Source organism: Acomys minous (genome assembly GCF_964271855.1).
Source record: "Acomys minous genome assembly, chromosome: 19".
Classification (NCBI taxonomy): Eukaryota; Metazoa; Chordata; class Mammalia; order Rodentia; family Muridae; genus Acomys; species Acomys minous.
In genome coordinates this window covers 32,735,814-32,748,014 of record NC_140499.1, presented here as the reverse complement: position 1 = coordinate 32,748,014, position 12,201 = coordinate 32,735,814, and the positions used below count along the sequence as shown (strand labels likewise).

The 12,201-nt window shown below is 44.4% G+C and overlaps 1 protein-coding gene across 3 annotated transcripts in view; it reads left to right on the top strand.

Annotated features, from left to right (window-relative positions):
* Positions 1-12,201, top strand: part of SMAD9 (SMAD family member 9) — a 46,614-nt gene that overhangs the window by 3,314 nt on the left and 31,099 nt on the right. The window contains exon 1 of one of the 3 annotated variants that reach the window (XM_084768731.1): positions 9,744-9,855. The exons of the other annotated variants lie outside the window; for them this stretch is intronic. The gene's annotated coding sequence lies outside the window, so the exon portion shown is untranslated. Of the gene's footprint in view, positions 1-9,743; positions 9,856-12,201 lie in introns of those variants that run through there. 3 annotated transcript variants of the gene reach the window in all.

Genomic DNA, 12,201 nt, shown 5'->3' with positions numbered 1-12,201 from the left:
GCATTTCACCCATAGACTAGGTCTTAAAAGTCCATCTTTCAAGAAGCCAGCGTGGAAGTGAGTTGAGAACTTTGGGCAGAAGTGATGAGCATCAGCCCAGGGGGAAGGCATCCTGAGGTCAACCCACCCCAGGTGGGCCTCCCAGTGAGAATACTGGGGGGGGGGCAGTAGTCAAGAAGGCTCAGTGGCAACTGTTAATTGCCTTGGAAATTTTCCATCTCAGATTCACAATATACGCAATGGAAGCTTTTTAGAAAAACTCAGATATTATACCACATAACCACCATGATAAAGCTCTCATATGGTTTTAACAAAAACTGCTATCACAATCCACTGGTTTCCCCCCAAATAGACCCAACCAGGCTTTTAGTGTGTGTATGTTCAAACTCCTGATTTGAGCTTTCACTTTGCTCAAGGCAGATGCTAAAGGATCTTAATATGCACCAAAGTCTGCTCATAGACCTAAAATGGAGTTAATGCAAGGCAGTGTGCAAACCAGAATCTGTGTAAATGTCAGGCTAGGAGATAGGTTTTGATTTTCAGTTGTGATTGGGAAGCTCTCATTAACTCCCAACCAACTTCATAAGAATCAGAGAAGCTTTATTTAAACATTTAAATCTAGTTTGGTTTAAAACAAAGTGCATGAGTCCTAAGAGATGGGTTGTAAATGTACACAGGGCAAGAGAGCAGCCCTCCTGAGGCCATCGTACGGAAGGATGTCCGGCTTTCTGCCCCTTTTCTGAAGCCCTTAATGAAGTTAAAGGGAGCAAGGGTAGCCCATGAAATAAACATCAAGGAGATTCACATAGCCCTGTTGTTTTCGATAATCAATGTCTGAGTTGCCTTTCTTTTCTTTTCTTTTTTTCTTGAGTTTCCCTTTTTAAAAAATACTAGATATGAAATGCTCTCTCTGCCTCTCTGTTTGCCTCTGCTCCCCTCACTTTCCAATTCCTTTCTTTTCTTTCCTTTTGCCTGTTTCTCTCTATGCCTCATTCTCTTCCTGTCTCTCTCTTTCCTCTTTTCTGTCACTCTGCCTTTGTTTTAGTCTCTGCCTCCTGCCGTCTCAGTTATTTGAGAATTTTATACATGTGATTTGACCATACTCACCCGGCCTCCAACTTCTCTCAGATCCACACTCATAACTCTACCCACCCAACTTTGTGCGTTCTCTCTCTCCCCTCTCTCTCTCTCTCTCTCTCTCTCTCTCTCTCTCCTCTTCTCTCTCTCCCCTTCTCTCTCTCTCTCTCTCTCCTTCTCTCTCTCTCCCCTTCTCTCTCCCCCTCTTCTCTCTCTCTCTCTCTCTCTCTCTCTCTCTCTCTCCCTCCTCTCTCCTCTCTCTCTCTCTCTCTCTCTCTCTCTCTCTCCTCTTCTCTCTCTCCCCTTCTCTCTCTCTCTCTCTCTCTCTCTCTCTCTCTCTCTCCTCTCCTCTCTCCTCTCTCTCTCTCTCTCCTTCTCTCTCTCCCCTTCTCTCTCTCTCTCTCCTCTCTCTCTCCTCTCCTCTCTCCTCTCTCTCTCTCTCCTTCTCTCTCTCCCCTTCTCTCTCTCTCTCTCCTCTCTCTCTCTCTCTCTCCCCTCTCTCTCCCCCCTCTCCTCTCCATTATATTCACTTCATGCTGGCCATATGTGCTCTGGGGAATGTGGCCTTCCACCAGTGTGCATTGTCCTATGGAGGGCCACACCTTTACAGACAGTTGACTGGCCTTCCCCCCACCCCACCCCCCAAGCTATATCAACTGCTCTCTCTCACTAGCTCCTCAGCTGGGGTGTGGCGTCATGCCCACCTCTCCTCTCCATGCTGGGATTATTTTACTTTATTTTAAGGTGGGATCTTGCTATGTATCCCAGGCTAGCCTCCCATTTACAATGATCCTTTTGCCTCAACCTCTTAAACGTGAGTTACAGCCATGCGCCACCAAGTACAGCTGAAGTGTGGTTAACATTTGACCACTTCTGAGAGTAGAGCGATTGCTTACAGAGGGTAGGAGAGGGTGAGCATGTGGACGGAACAACAGCTTAAGCTCAGGGGGTTCAGGAAGGCCCTCTAGTGCACATCTTCTGCCTTCACACACCTAGTGCTTTTCACTTTAACCCCTCCGGACCCTGTTTGAGGCAAGGGTGAGTATGTGTTTTCAAGCTCTATGGAAAGCACAGAGTGAGCATGCAGGTCTTTCTTACATGCCTGCTTGGTGTGTGATGAATGCTCAACTGAAGTACTGTTTTTTTAAACTTTTGGAGCTAGCGCTGTCTGCTTGCCAGTGCCATCTTTCAGGAAATAATGACCACCCAGGAAAGGATTCAGAGACTTTACCTATCTTCTGCTTTGTGGTCGAATGTTTTGACCTCTCTCGCCATTCATGCTTCATTATAAATTAATGGGTTCATCTCTTTGTTTTCTGAGAACCAGAGAAGAAAGAGTTGGCACCCGGGAGGAGCAGAGAAATGGGCAGGGCCAGGTAATTTTAAAGCTAGGGCATTAGTGCAGTTGGGGCAGCGTCAGGCTTAAGAGGGTGGGGAGGTGAGTGTTGTAGATGGTGTGTCGGCGGAGGCAGCATCTATTTGGCCTGGGATCAGCAGAGCATAAGGTCCCTAAGTCACAGGAGGGTGTTAGCAGAGTGTCCGAGGAAATCCCTTAAGAACCATCTTGTCTGTGGGCAAAGTGATTTTTATTTGCAAGTGAGTCACAGAACGTAAGTGTAAAGCAAGGCCACCAGTAACTGGTGACTACTAGGAGTAACGATTGACAATGGCAGGAGATGCTGTGTGAGGCCAAAAGCAGTGGCAGTGAACAAGGACAGTGAGAAAATCTGTCCTGTGGAAAAGATTTTAGGTCCCACGAGCCTTTCTCTTGATTTTTTTTTTTTTTTAAATTGACCTTCCCTGTTTTCTAGTAGCAGTTGAGGTTCCTTCTCAGGAGTGTGAGTTGGGTCAGAAGTTGGCCATATAGAAAGCTTTGTGTACATGAATGCCTCCCTGTGGCGTACTGACTAATTATGAGTTTTTACAAATTGGCCACTAGGTGCTGGCTGTGTTTGCAAACAATGACAGCTGATGCCCTGATGTTGTTTCAGAGATGTGGCATTTTCTTTGCTTTCCCTTGCAATTATATTTAAACCACTGGTACAATATTCTGTGTAAACAGTTTCTGGTTTTTCATCACATTGTGTTGATTTTTAAATGTGAGGATATTGTAGATGCAACTTCAGAATGTAACTATGAGGGGTGGGGGATGGTATTTATTCTTTGTGCTTTTTTTTTTTTAAACCCTGTAACTACTGCACCTGAATTGCTTATTAGGGTGAAAACCAGGCTGGGGAGGCAGGTACCCCACAAAATAAGAAACAACATAAAGAATAAAATTCTGGACTTTATAGACAGCTCTCAGAGAGAGCAAAGTAGACCAAAAAAGGCAGATATCAAGATTGCATCCCAGGGAAGCTGTGGGTCCAGGGTAGGGACCTGGGCTCTTCTGAGAGATTATTGGCTCAGCTCTGAGCAAACATCTGTATTTAATCCCCTACCCTACCCTAACACAGCTCTGGGCATATCACAGAAAGGATGTAAGATCGTAGGCTAGGGCCGAGTGCTATGAAAGGCTTGTTTTCTGGGCATGACACGGCTATGGGACTCAAGCTCACAGCCCCTGGGGTTATGTGCACAAGGTCAAGCCCACGGAAATTCCAGCACAGATGGGATAGATGATCTCTGAGCCCCACCCGTTATTACAGAGGTGTGGGCAGGGCAGTAGATCATTCCTAGAGGATGGAAAAGCATTTATTTTGGAGAACATGGCTACTGCTGGGATTCCCAAGTTCCACTGGGTGGTCCCACACTTGTGCAAATGAGGGCAGTACTAAAAGGGTTAAGTGGGTTATCAAAGACAAGAAGGCATGAGATTAGAAAGGGGATATATCAGAAGGCTATAAGGGGGCTGGAGGGGGAAATGGAGGGGTATGTGATCATATTCCTTTGTCTATATGTATGAAATTGTCAAGAAGAAAGAAAAAATTAACTTAAATTGGTTGGAGAGTCAACTCAGTGCCTAAGAGCTCTTGAAGAGGAACTAGGTTTAATTCCCAGCATCAACCTGGCAGCTCACAGCTGGCCGTAACTGCTCTTTCAGGGGATATGATGCCCTCTTTTGGCTTCAGTGGGCAGTGCATGCATGTGGTGAGCGGCTATACATGCAGGCAAACACTCATACACAGAAAGTAAAAACAAACATTTAAAAATTATCAGCTGGGCATGATGGTGCACTCAGGAGGCAGAGGAAGGCATGGCTCTGAGAGCTCGAGGCCAGCCTGGTCTACAGAGTGAGTTCCAGGACACACAGAGGAAGCCTGTCTTGAAAAACCCAGTGGTGTCTTCTGATTTGTGAAAAGTCGCAGAGACTAGGACTCGCTCTCATCTTGAGCCGCACAGCCCTATCACAGGCCCAGGTCATCCTTGACTGTCTGAATTTAGCCTCTGCCTGTCACCTGCTCTTCTCTTCCCTAGTTGCTGGGGGTACTGTGGGGGGGTGCTGTGGGGGGTGCTGTGGGGGGTACTGTGGGGGGTGCTGTGGGGGGGGTGGTGTGTGGGGTGCTGTGGGGGGGTGCTGTGGGGGGTGCTGTGGGGGGTGCTGTGGGGGGTGCTGTGGGGGGTGCTGTGTGGGGGGTGCTGTGGGGGGTGCTGTGGGCTGTGATAAAAAGAAAGGTACAGGGATGCCGGGTTAAGGAATAGACAAAGAAGAACTATTTAGTTTTAACCTGTGGCCAAACGAGAACTTTCGAAGGGTTGGAAGAAGAAGGTTTTGTAAAAAGGGGAGAAGAAAGCCAGTCTGAGATGCAGTCACATTCTAACGGCCACACTGATACCCAGCAGGTCAGGTGCGGTGCTTCTGAGCTTCCCTGGACAGCAGCCACAACAGGATCAATTAGCAAGTTACTTGTTGGTCTGAGACAGCATGTCACTATGATGCCAGGCTGGCCTTGAAGTCACCATCCTCCTGTTTCAGCCTCCCACGTGCTAGAATTCTAGGCACATGAGTTATTCATGGTTCCTACACCCCTCGGGCAGACAGGAATGCAGCCATCTCAACACACACACACACACACACACACACACACACACACACACACACCTGTTTAAAAACATTAAAATCTCATTTATAGTCGTGAACCTTTACAGGGATTCACATTCAAGTTAGTAGGACTCTGTATAAATACCATCTAAAGCAGAAAAGCTACTAAATGCCTACAAGTAGCTGGATGCATTGTGTAAATCTGCTTTTTAAGAAAATGTATGCTATGCTGCCAGCGAGAGTTGAGTTTTAGAGTGGGGGTCACATTGACTGCAGGAGACTTAACAAAGCAGCGGTTTGTGTCGTTGATAAACTCGGACTTGGCCCTCCACTTGCTCTTCTTCCTCTATTGACGCTATGGTGGCACGGTAATGGCTTCGAGGACACTCTCAGCGTTTAACAAATACAGGGGTGAAGACGCCTGCTTGGTGCAGAGGGAGCCCAGTGCACAGGAGAGACGCTAACTGCTGTTGCCTGCAAGCCACTGGGGACAGTTTCCAGGAAGTAGGCTTCCTAAATGAGGGAGCCATGAAGCTGGAAATACAGGTTAGGAGGCCAGGAGGTGAAGAGCTTTGGGAGCTAAAAACTTCAGTGCGCACACGCACGCACCCACCCACCACGTCACTGTGTCACATGGGGGGAAAAAAACCACAACTACATAATTCAGAGTAGAAATTGAGGGGCGGCGATCAGCGCAAATGTTTCATTCTTACTCCCAACCTACAGGAACAGTGGTGAGCCCGTTGGGTTGGGTTGCAAGACACAGCAGAGTGTCACGTGGGCCGTCACTGGGTCTGCTGTAAAGTAGGATCCAAGCAGGAGGAGAAGGAAGAAGCAGTTGCTGGGGACATCAGGATTCGGTGCCCCCGCCCCACCCCAATGTGGGGTTGAGGAAAAGAAGACAATGTGGTTTTCCCGCGAGTGGCAGGGAATGGAGCTGGCTCCGAGCTTTCCAGTTGAGCCCCTGGTAGTAGCAGCCAAGCCCTGGCAGCAGCTCGGCCGCTGGTGTCTACGAGGGAGTCTCCTCTTCCTCTCCCAGTCTGCTACTCAAACAACTGGGACATCACCAGACAACTTGCTTAGGCTGGGCATTAAAATAATTGCTATCTCTATAGAAACATCTATTTTATTAACCTTTCATGTTTTCATCCCTCATGTATTTCTGAGGTGGATTTCTATATAAATATTACTATATTATATTGTAATATATATTATTACTATATAATTATTACTTTATTATATATAGTAATATATATATTATTACTACACTGAAGCAAGCTAACTTATCTCAGGAGATCCAGTGTCTTCTTCTGGCCTCTGATGGCCCTGGATGCATGTGGTACATACGCATGCATGCAGGCAAAACCCCCATACACGTGAAAACAGAAATAAAAATCTTAAAGTATATCTTTAAATGAACTTCAACTACTCTTGCATTTAATTGCATAGTATGATGTAAATTTTGTTGAAACCATAATACTTTCAGGTGGTCAGCTCTGTTGAACTCCTTTTTCAGGAGGGACCATATAGTCAGTTTTAAGAATTAAGTTCAGACTGTAGATCTTCCCATCTGATGACTTAGAGGTTCTGGAGTAGTGGCAACTGTGAACATCACACTGTCTGCCTTTTTCTCTCAGAATACATATAGTTGTCTTAGGAATGTTTGCAATGTGTTGTTTTAGCTGGAGAATGTTTTTAAAAGACTTACCTATTGCCTGCATGTATGTCTGTGCACCAAATTCTTGCAGTACCTGTGGAGGCCAGAAGAGGGCATTGGCGCCTCTGGAACCGGAGTTATGGCGGGTTTGAGCTGCTGTGTGGATGCTGGGAATCGAACCTAAGTCCTCTGTCAGAGTTTTCTCTCTCTTTCTCTCTCCCTCTCCCTCTCCCCCTCCCCCTCTTCGTCTCCGTCCCCCTCCCCCTCCCTCTCGCCAACCTTGAAGAACTTTTAGAGTTTACATCGTAAGACAAACAGACAGAGTGAAAGTAAATCTGAGCAGTATTGATTAAGGCTGCATAAAGTTGCTGTCGCTGGTTCTGAGGTAGAAAACAAGGCTCATTAAAAAATGAATCTCTCCGGGGTTTAGTCCATAACTCCTATTTCCCTCAGTGTTGAAGCAGATGTTATTTTTAAAATGGCACTTTGCTCTAAACCCCAAACCACCGCCATCAGAGGAAATTGATATGTTTACATGAATCTGCATTTAGTGAGAGGAAGGGATCTGAAGGGCGGGCGGAGCGCCAGGGATCACGGGCCGGGGTGCCCTTCACCAGGCAGCTTTCAAAGGGATTAGCCCACAGGACTGGCTATCCGGAAGAGTCCCCAGCTTTTTACCTCACCAGCCATTTAGATTTCCATGTAACCACGATATGTTATTTTAGAAGAATTAATATTTATTTTAAAAAAGCATTGCTCATTCTGGCAGAGAGAGGAAGAAAAATCTCTTGAAGGCTAACACACCATTTGACACTTGGAATGAAATCTTTATCATGTAAAAAAATGTGTTTACCATGTTAACCTTTTTTTTTGAGTTTAAACTTGAGGGCATTAAGCGTGTTCAGGCAGTGCACCCATCACCAATGTCCATCTTTAGAACGTCTCTTCTTCTCAAATTAAAATTCGATGCCTTTTGAGCAGCGGTTCCCGTTTCCCCTTCCTGCCCACTCTGCTCACCTCCCTTCTATGCGCTCTCTTTATGACTCGCCAGCCATGTCACAGAGCATGAAGCCTCATCAGCAGTCCTTTGTGTCCGCTCTACGCCACTAAGCGAGATTCACGCCACCTCTGTTCCTCCACTGTCTGTGGCTGGATGGGCATTCAGGTGGTTCCTACCTCTCAGCCATGAACACTGAGCACTTGCTTTTATTTTGGGGTGCACACCTAGGATTGTTTGGTAAACCATAACTCTGTGAACAGCTATGAAACCTGTTCATGGTAGCCAAGCCATTTTCCATTTCCACCATGGTGGAAGCCCCTGAGTCTGCTTCAGGTGTTCTGCTTTGCTGGTGGTGGCTCCTCTGACAGAGAGAAGTCACACCTCTTTGTGTTTTGATCTATGTCATCCCAGTGGTCATGTTTGTATCTTCCCTGAAGAAATGTGTATTTAAAGCTAGGTGCAATGAGAATGGGGACTTGCCAAGTTCCTGTTCCTGAGAGGCTGATGGGTCTTTTAAATCTATGAGTTTAAGACCAGCCTGGTCAACAAACAAGGCTCTAACTCAGAAAAAGAGAGAAAGAAAGAGAGAAAGGGAAGGAAGGAGGGAGGGAGGAAAAAAGAAGGGAAGGGAAAGGAGAGAAATAAATGTCAAAATGAGTGTTTTCTCCACTTTGTTTTTGTTTGTTTGTTTGTTTTTGTTCTTTCTTTCTCTTTTTTTTTTTTAATTTTTTTTTGTAACTAGGTCACACGATGTAGTCTCACAGAGTTTGCGTTCCAAGTGCTGGGATTAAAGGCATGCGACACTACTCCCAGCTCCTGATTAAAAAAAAAAAAAATGAGACAAGGTCTTGTATGTAGTTCAAACTGATGGAAATCCTACTGCCTCATTCTCCCAAATACCAGACTCACAGGAGTGAGGTAACATGATTTATGCTTTCCTCACTTTGTGATGGTGTTGTTGCTGTTGGTGTTGAGTTTAGGACTTTATTCTTGATGGTGGCTCAGTAGCAGATATATAATCGTATAGAATATGGTACATTCTAAACAAATCTCATATACTCCCCTACTCGTGTATTGCATATATTATATGTGTAATATACATCCTTAGATAAGAGTATTCCTTCTGTAGAATTTAATAACAAATGACATGTAAATGAAAAATTCAAACTTTGAAAAAAAAATTTCCTGCTTCTAACTCTGAACAGTCTTTGGGCAGATTGTAGTCAGATTAAAATGCATGAACACCACATGACAGTGGCAGTCGCTGTGGCTCAACACTCCTGATATAGTGCCTACTCTTGAGATGGCGATGGTGACAGCCATTGGCTTTCATAGTCATGGGAACTTTTACCAGTGAGGACAGAGAGCTGTCATCTTCAGGGTCATTGCCTTTCCCCATAGCTTTCCCCTTCATTTAAAACGACCTTAAAGGTTCAAAAAGCATTTTAAAGCAGGCCTGTTAGTAGCAAGACATTTTTAAACCTGGTCTTATTTCTGGTTTGAAATATTGATGTCCTGGGTAGTTTTTCTGAAAGTCCAACTGTAAACACCCAAAATCCAAAAACAGTAAAAATAAATAAATAAATAAATAAATAAATAAAATATAAGACATATTAGGTAGGAGGACCATTAGCAGTGACAAAGATTTTTAAGAGGAGTGAGTGAGTTAGAATGTGGTGGTGGTGGTGGTGGGAATAACAGGGATGAGGCTGAGCTGACTGGTGTCGAGGAAAAAGACTCTATGAGGCTTCCTTAACCCTACTGGCAGTTAGATCTGGATCATTCTGGTTTAGAGGCTGCCCCGTACATCATAGGGCATTTAATGCCCTGCCTTCTAACAAGGAGATCCCAATGACATCTCCTCCCCTAGTCGTGACAGCCAAGATGTTGGCACATGCTGCCTACTGTCCCCTTGGAGGTAAAAAACTAACCTTGTCTTTCCTCGTTAGGAACCAAGATACGTGTGGTAAGAGGATCTGTGTTCTCAGAGCAGGTGGCAACAAAGGCGTTAAACCAAAGGGCTCCTTGGTGAAGGATACGGTGGAATTGGCAGTGAATATTTTTAAGCATCTGTTGTGTTCAGTTGGTGCCATCATCACATCAATGATAATATACACTGGGTGAATGATACAGAAATGGGTAAGGAAACTGCTGTCCATAAAAGCTTTGCCTTTTAATGAAGAAGAGGTGATGCTGAAGTATGTGCCAGATATGCAGCGTGTGGGGATGCTGCAGAGGGTCGTGATACCTGAGCTGCCTTTGAAGGACGCCCTTTGCAGTGGGCTTTGCAGACACTCACTGATGCTGAGTTGTTGAGTGGAAAAATCAAGCTTGAAGCAAAACTCTCTAGGCTGTTCATCTCTGCACAGGGGACTCAATCCCCAACCGTGCTCAAAGCTTCGGTGATTTCATAGGACATTTCCCCAAGGCTTACGTAGAGCAATTAGTGCCCGGTAATCCCCCAGAACAATGCACTTTTAGGACTGTTTGTATCCTTCACATAAGGTTTGAAATCGTCAGCAGGGCCATGAGGTGCAGAGCAAATCCCCGTCATCAGCAGCCTTCCATCAGTTCATACTGACAGCACACTGTGGATCAGGAAAGTTATACAGTGAAAGGCACACGTGCACCTTCTGGTTAGCAAATCCCTTTACTGACTCAAAGTAGCTCTGCAGCAATGGAACCTAGATACAGATGGGACCGAATGGCTCAATTTGTGGCGTGGCAATAGACTGCTTAATGTCACAGCAGCAATATTTGCAGTTATTAAAAAAAAAAAAGCTACAATTATTCAGTGGCAGTTAACATAAAGTACATGGACTATAATGACTTGTCATACTGGCAAAAATGTTAACATTTGAAATATTCTGCACTGAAAAACAGATGCATATAAATTGCAAATGAATGTTGTAACAGTGCGCCACAGGCAGCCGTAGCCATTTCCTAACTGGAGTCTGTCCCCTTGAGCAACAGTAGTGCTCAGTCTGGTTATTTAGTTCAGCTAAAACTGATGAAAGTGTTTACTGAGATTTTGTTCAGGATCTCTTTTTCCAGATGTCACGATAGTGCTTGTGTGTTTTCCGATGTATCTGCCCAAGCCTATTCACTTGTCAAGGGTTATGCATAAACCCCTAAAGTAATGGCCCCTCTCAAAGATTAGAAGCAAGCTGGCATTTCTCAGCTTAGGCAAAACGATTAACTGTTCTTTATTCTGCTGCACTGTTGTTTTATTTTATTTTATTTTTTTAAATTGTGCAAATATGTGTGTCCCTGTGTGTAGGGATGTGCAGGTGAGTGTAGGTGCTCAAAAAGGCCAGGAGTGTCAGATCCCTTGGAGCTGAAGTTACAGGTAGTTGTGACCTGGCCATTGTGAGGGGAACAGACTCTGGTCCTCTGGAACAACAGTACTTGCTCTTGACTGCTGAGTGCCTCTCCAGCCCCTGTTGTACCATATTTGATATTCATGGTGACAGGACAGTTGGGGACTTAGTTGCTATGGGAAGAGAGGTTGCAGGTTTCTTCCACTACCATGTCATTTTGAAAGTGCTCCCCGGCCCTGGAACCCAAAGCCTGAACTAACTGGGCCCACCTGCCAGTTGAACGCCCTCCCAGCAGGACTTGGTCAATCAGGATATTTTCTCCTATGCTTCTTATAATTTCACTCTCACCTTTTTCTCAGCTGTACTTGAATTACATCTCCAGAGCCTGTTCAATAAACAAACGTCTAGGTGATGTTAACCACCTAGATGCCAAGGTACAAAAATATAAAAAACCCATGTCCTAATTGAGTTTGTACCATGATAGGAAAAATACAGTAAACAAAAAAAAAAACCAAAACCAAACAAACAAAAAACAAAAAAACAAAAACAAAAAAAAAAAAAAAAAAAAAAAAAGAGAGAAGGAAAGGAAAGAAAAGAATATAATACAACCTTGGAAACTAGCACAGAACACTCACAATATTTTAAATTTAAAACCTAATGTGAATTTACAGTAATCAAAATAATGTGTTGTTGGCCTAAGAACTGACAGAGATAAAAGAAATGCAATTGAAAGTTGAAATTCTAAGCTAAATACTTATTGTCAATTGTTTTGTAAGAATGGCAAGACTATGTAGAGGAGAAGGAATAATTCTTTAAAAAAAAAATAATGGGATAACTAGATAGCCATATACAAAAGGATGAAGTTGGACCCGCTTACTTACATATATCTAGATATAGAGAGAGATGTTTTATCTTAATAGTGACATAAGTATAAAAGCCAAAGCAATACAACTTTTAGAAGGCAACATGAGGGTAGTTTTTCTTTCTTTCTCTGGTTCTTTTTTTTCTTTTGAGACAGGGTTTCTCTGTGTAGCCTTGGATGTCTGGGACTCACTTTGTATACCAGGCTGGCCTCAAACTCACAAGGATCTGTCTGCCTGCCTCTGTCTCCATGAATGCTAGGATTACAAGTGTGCACCACTGCACCCAGCTGAAGGGTAATTTT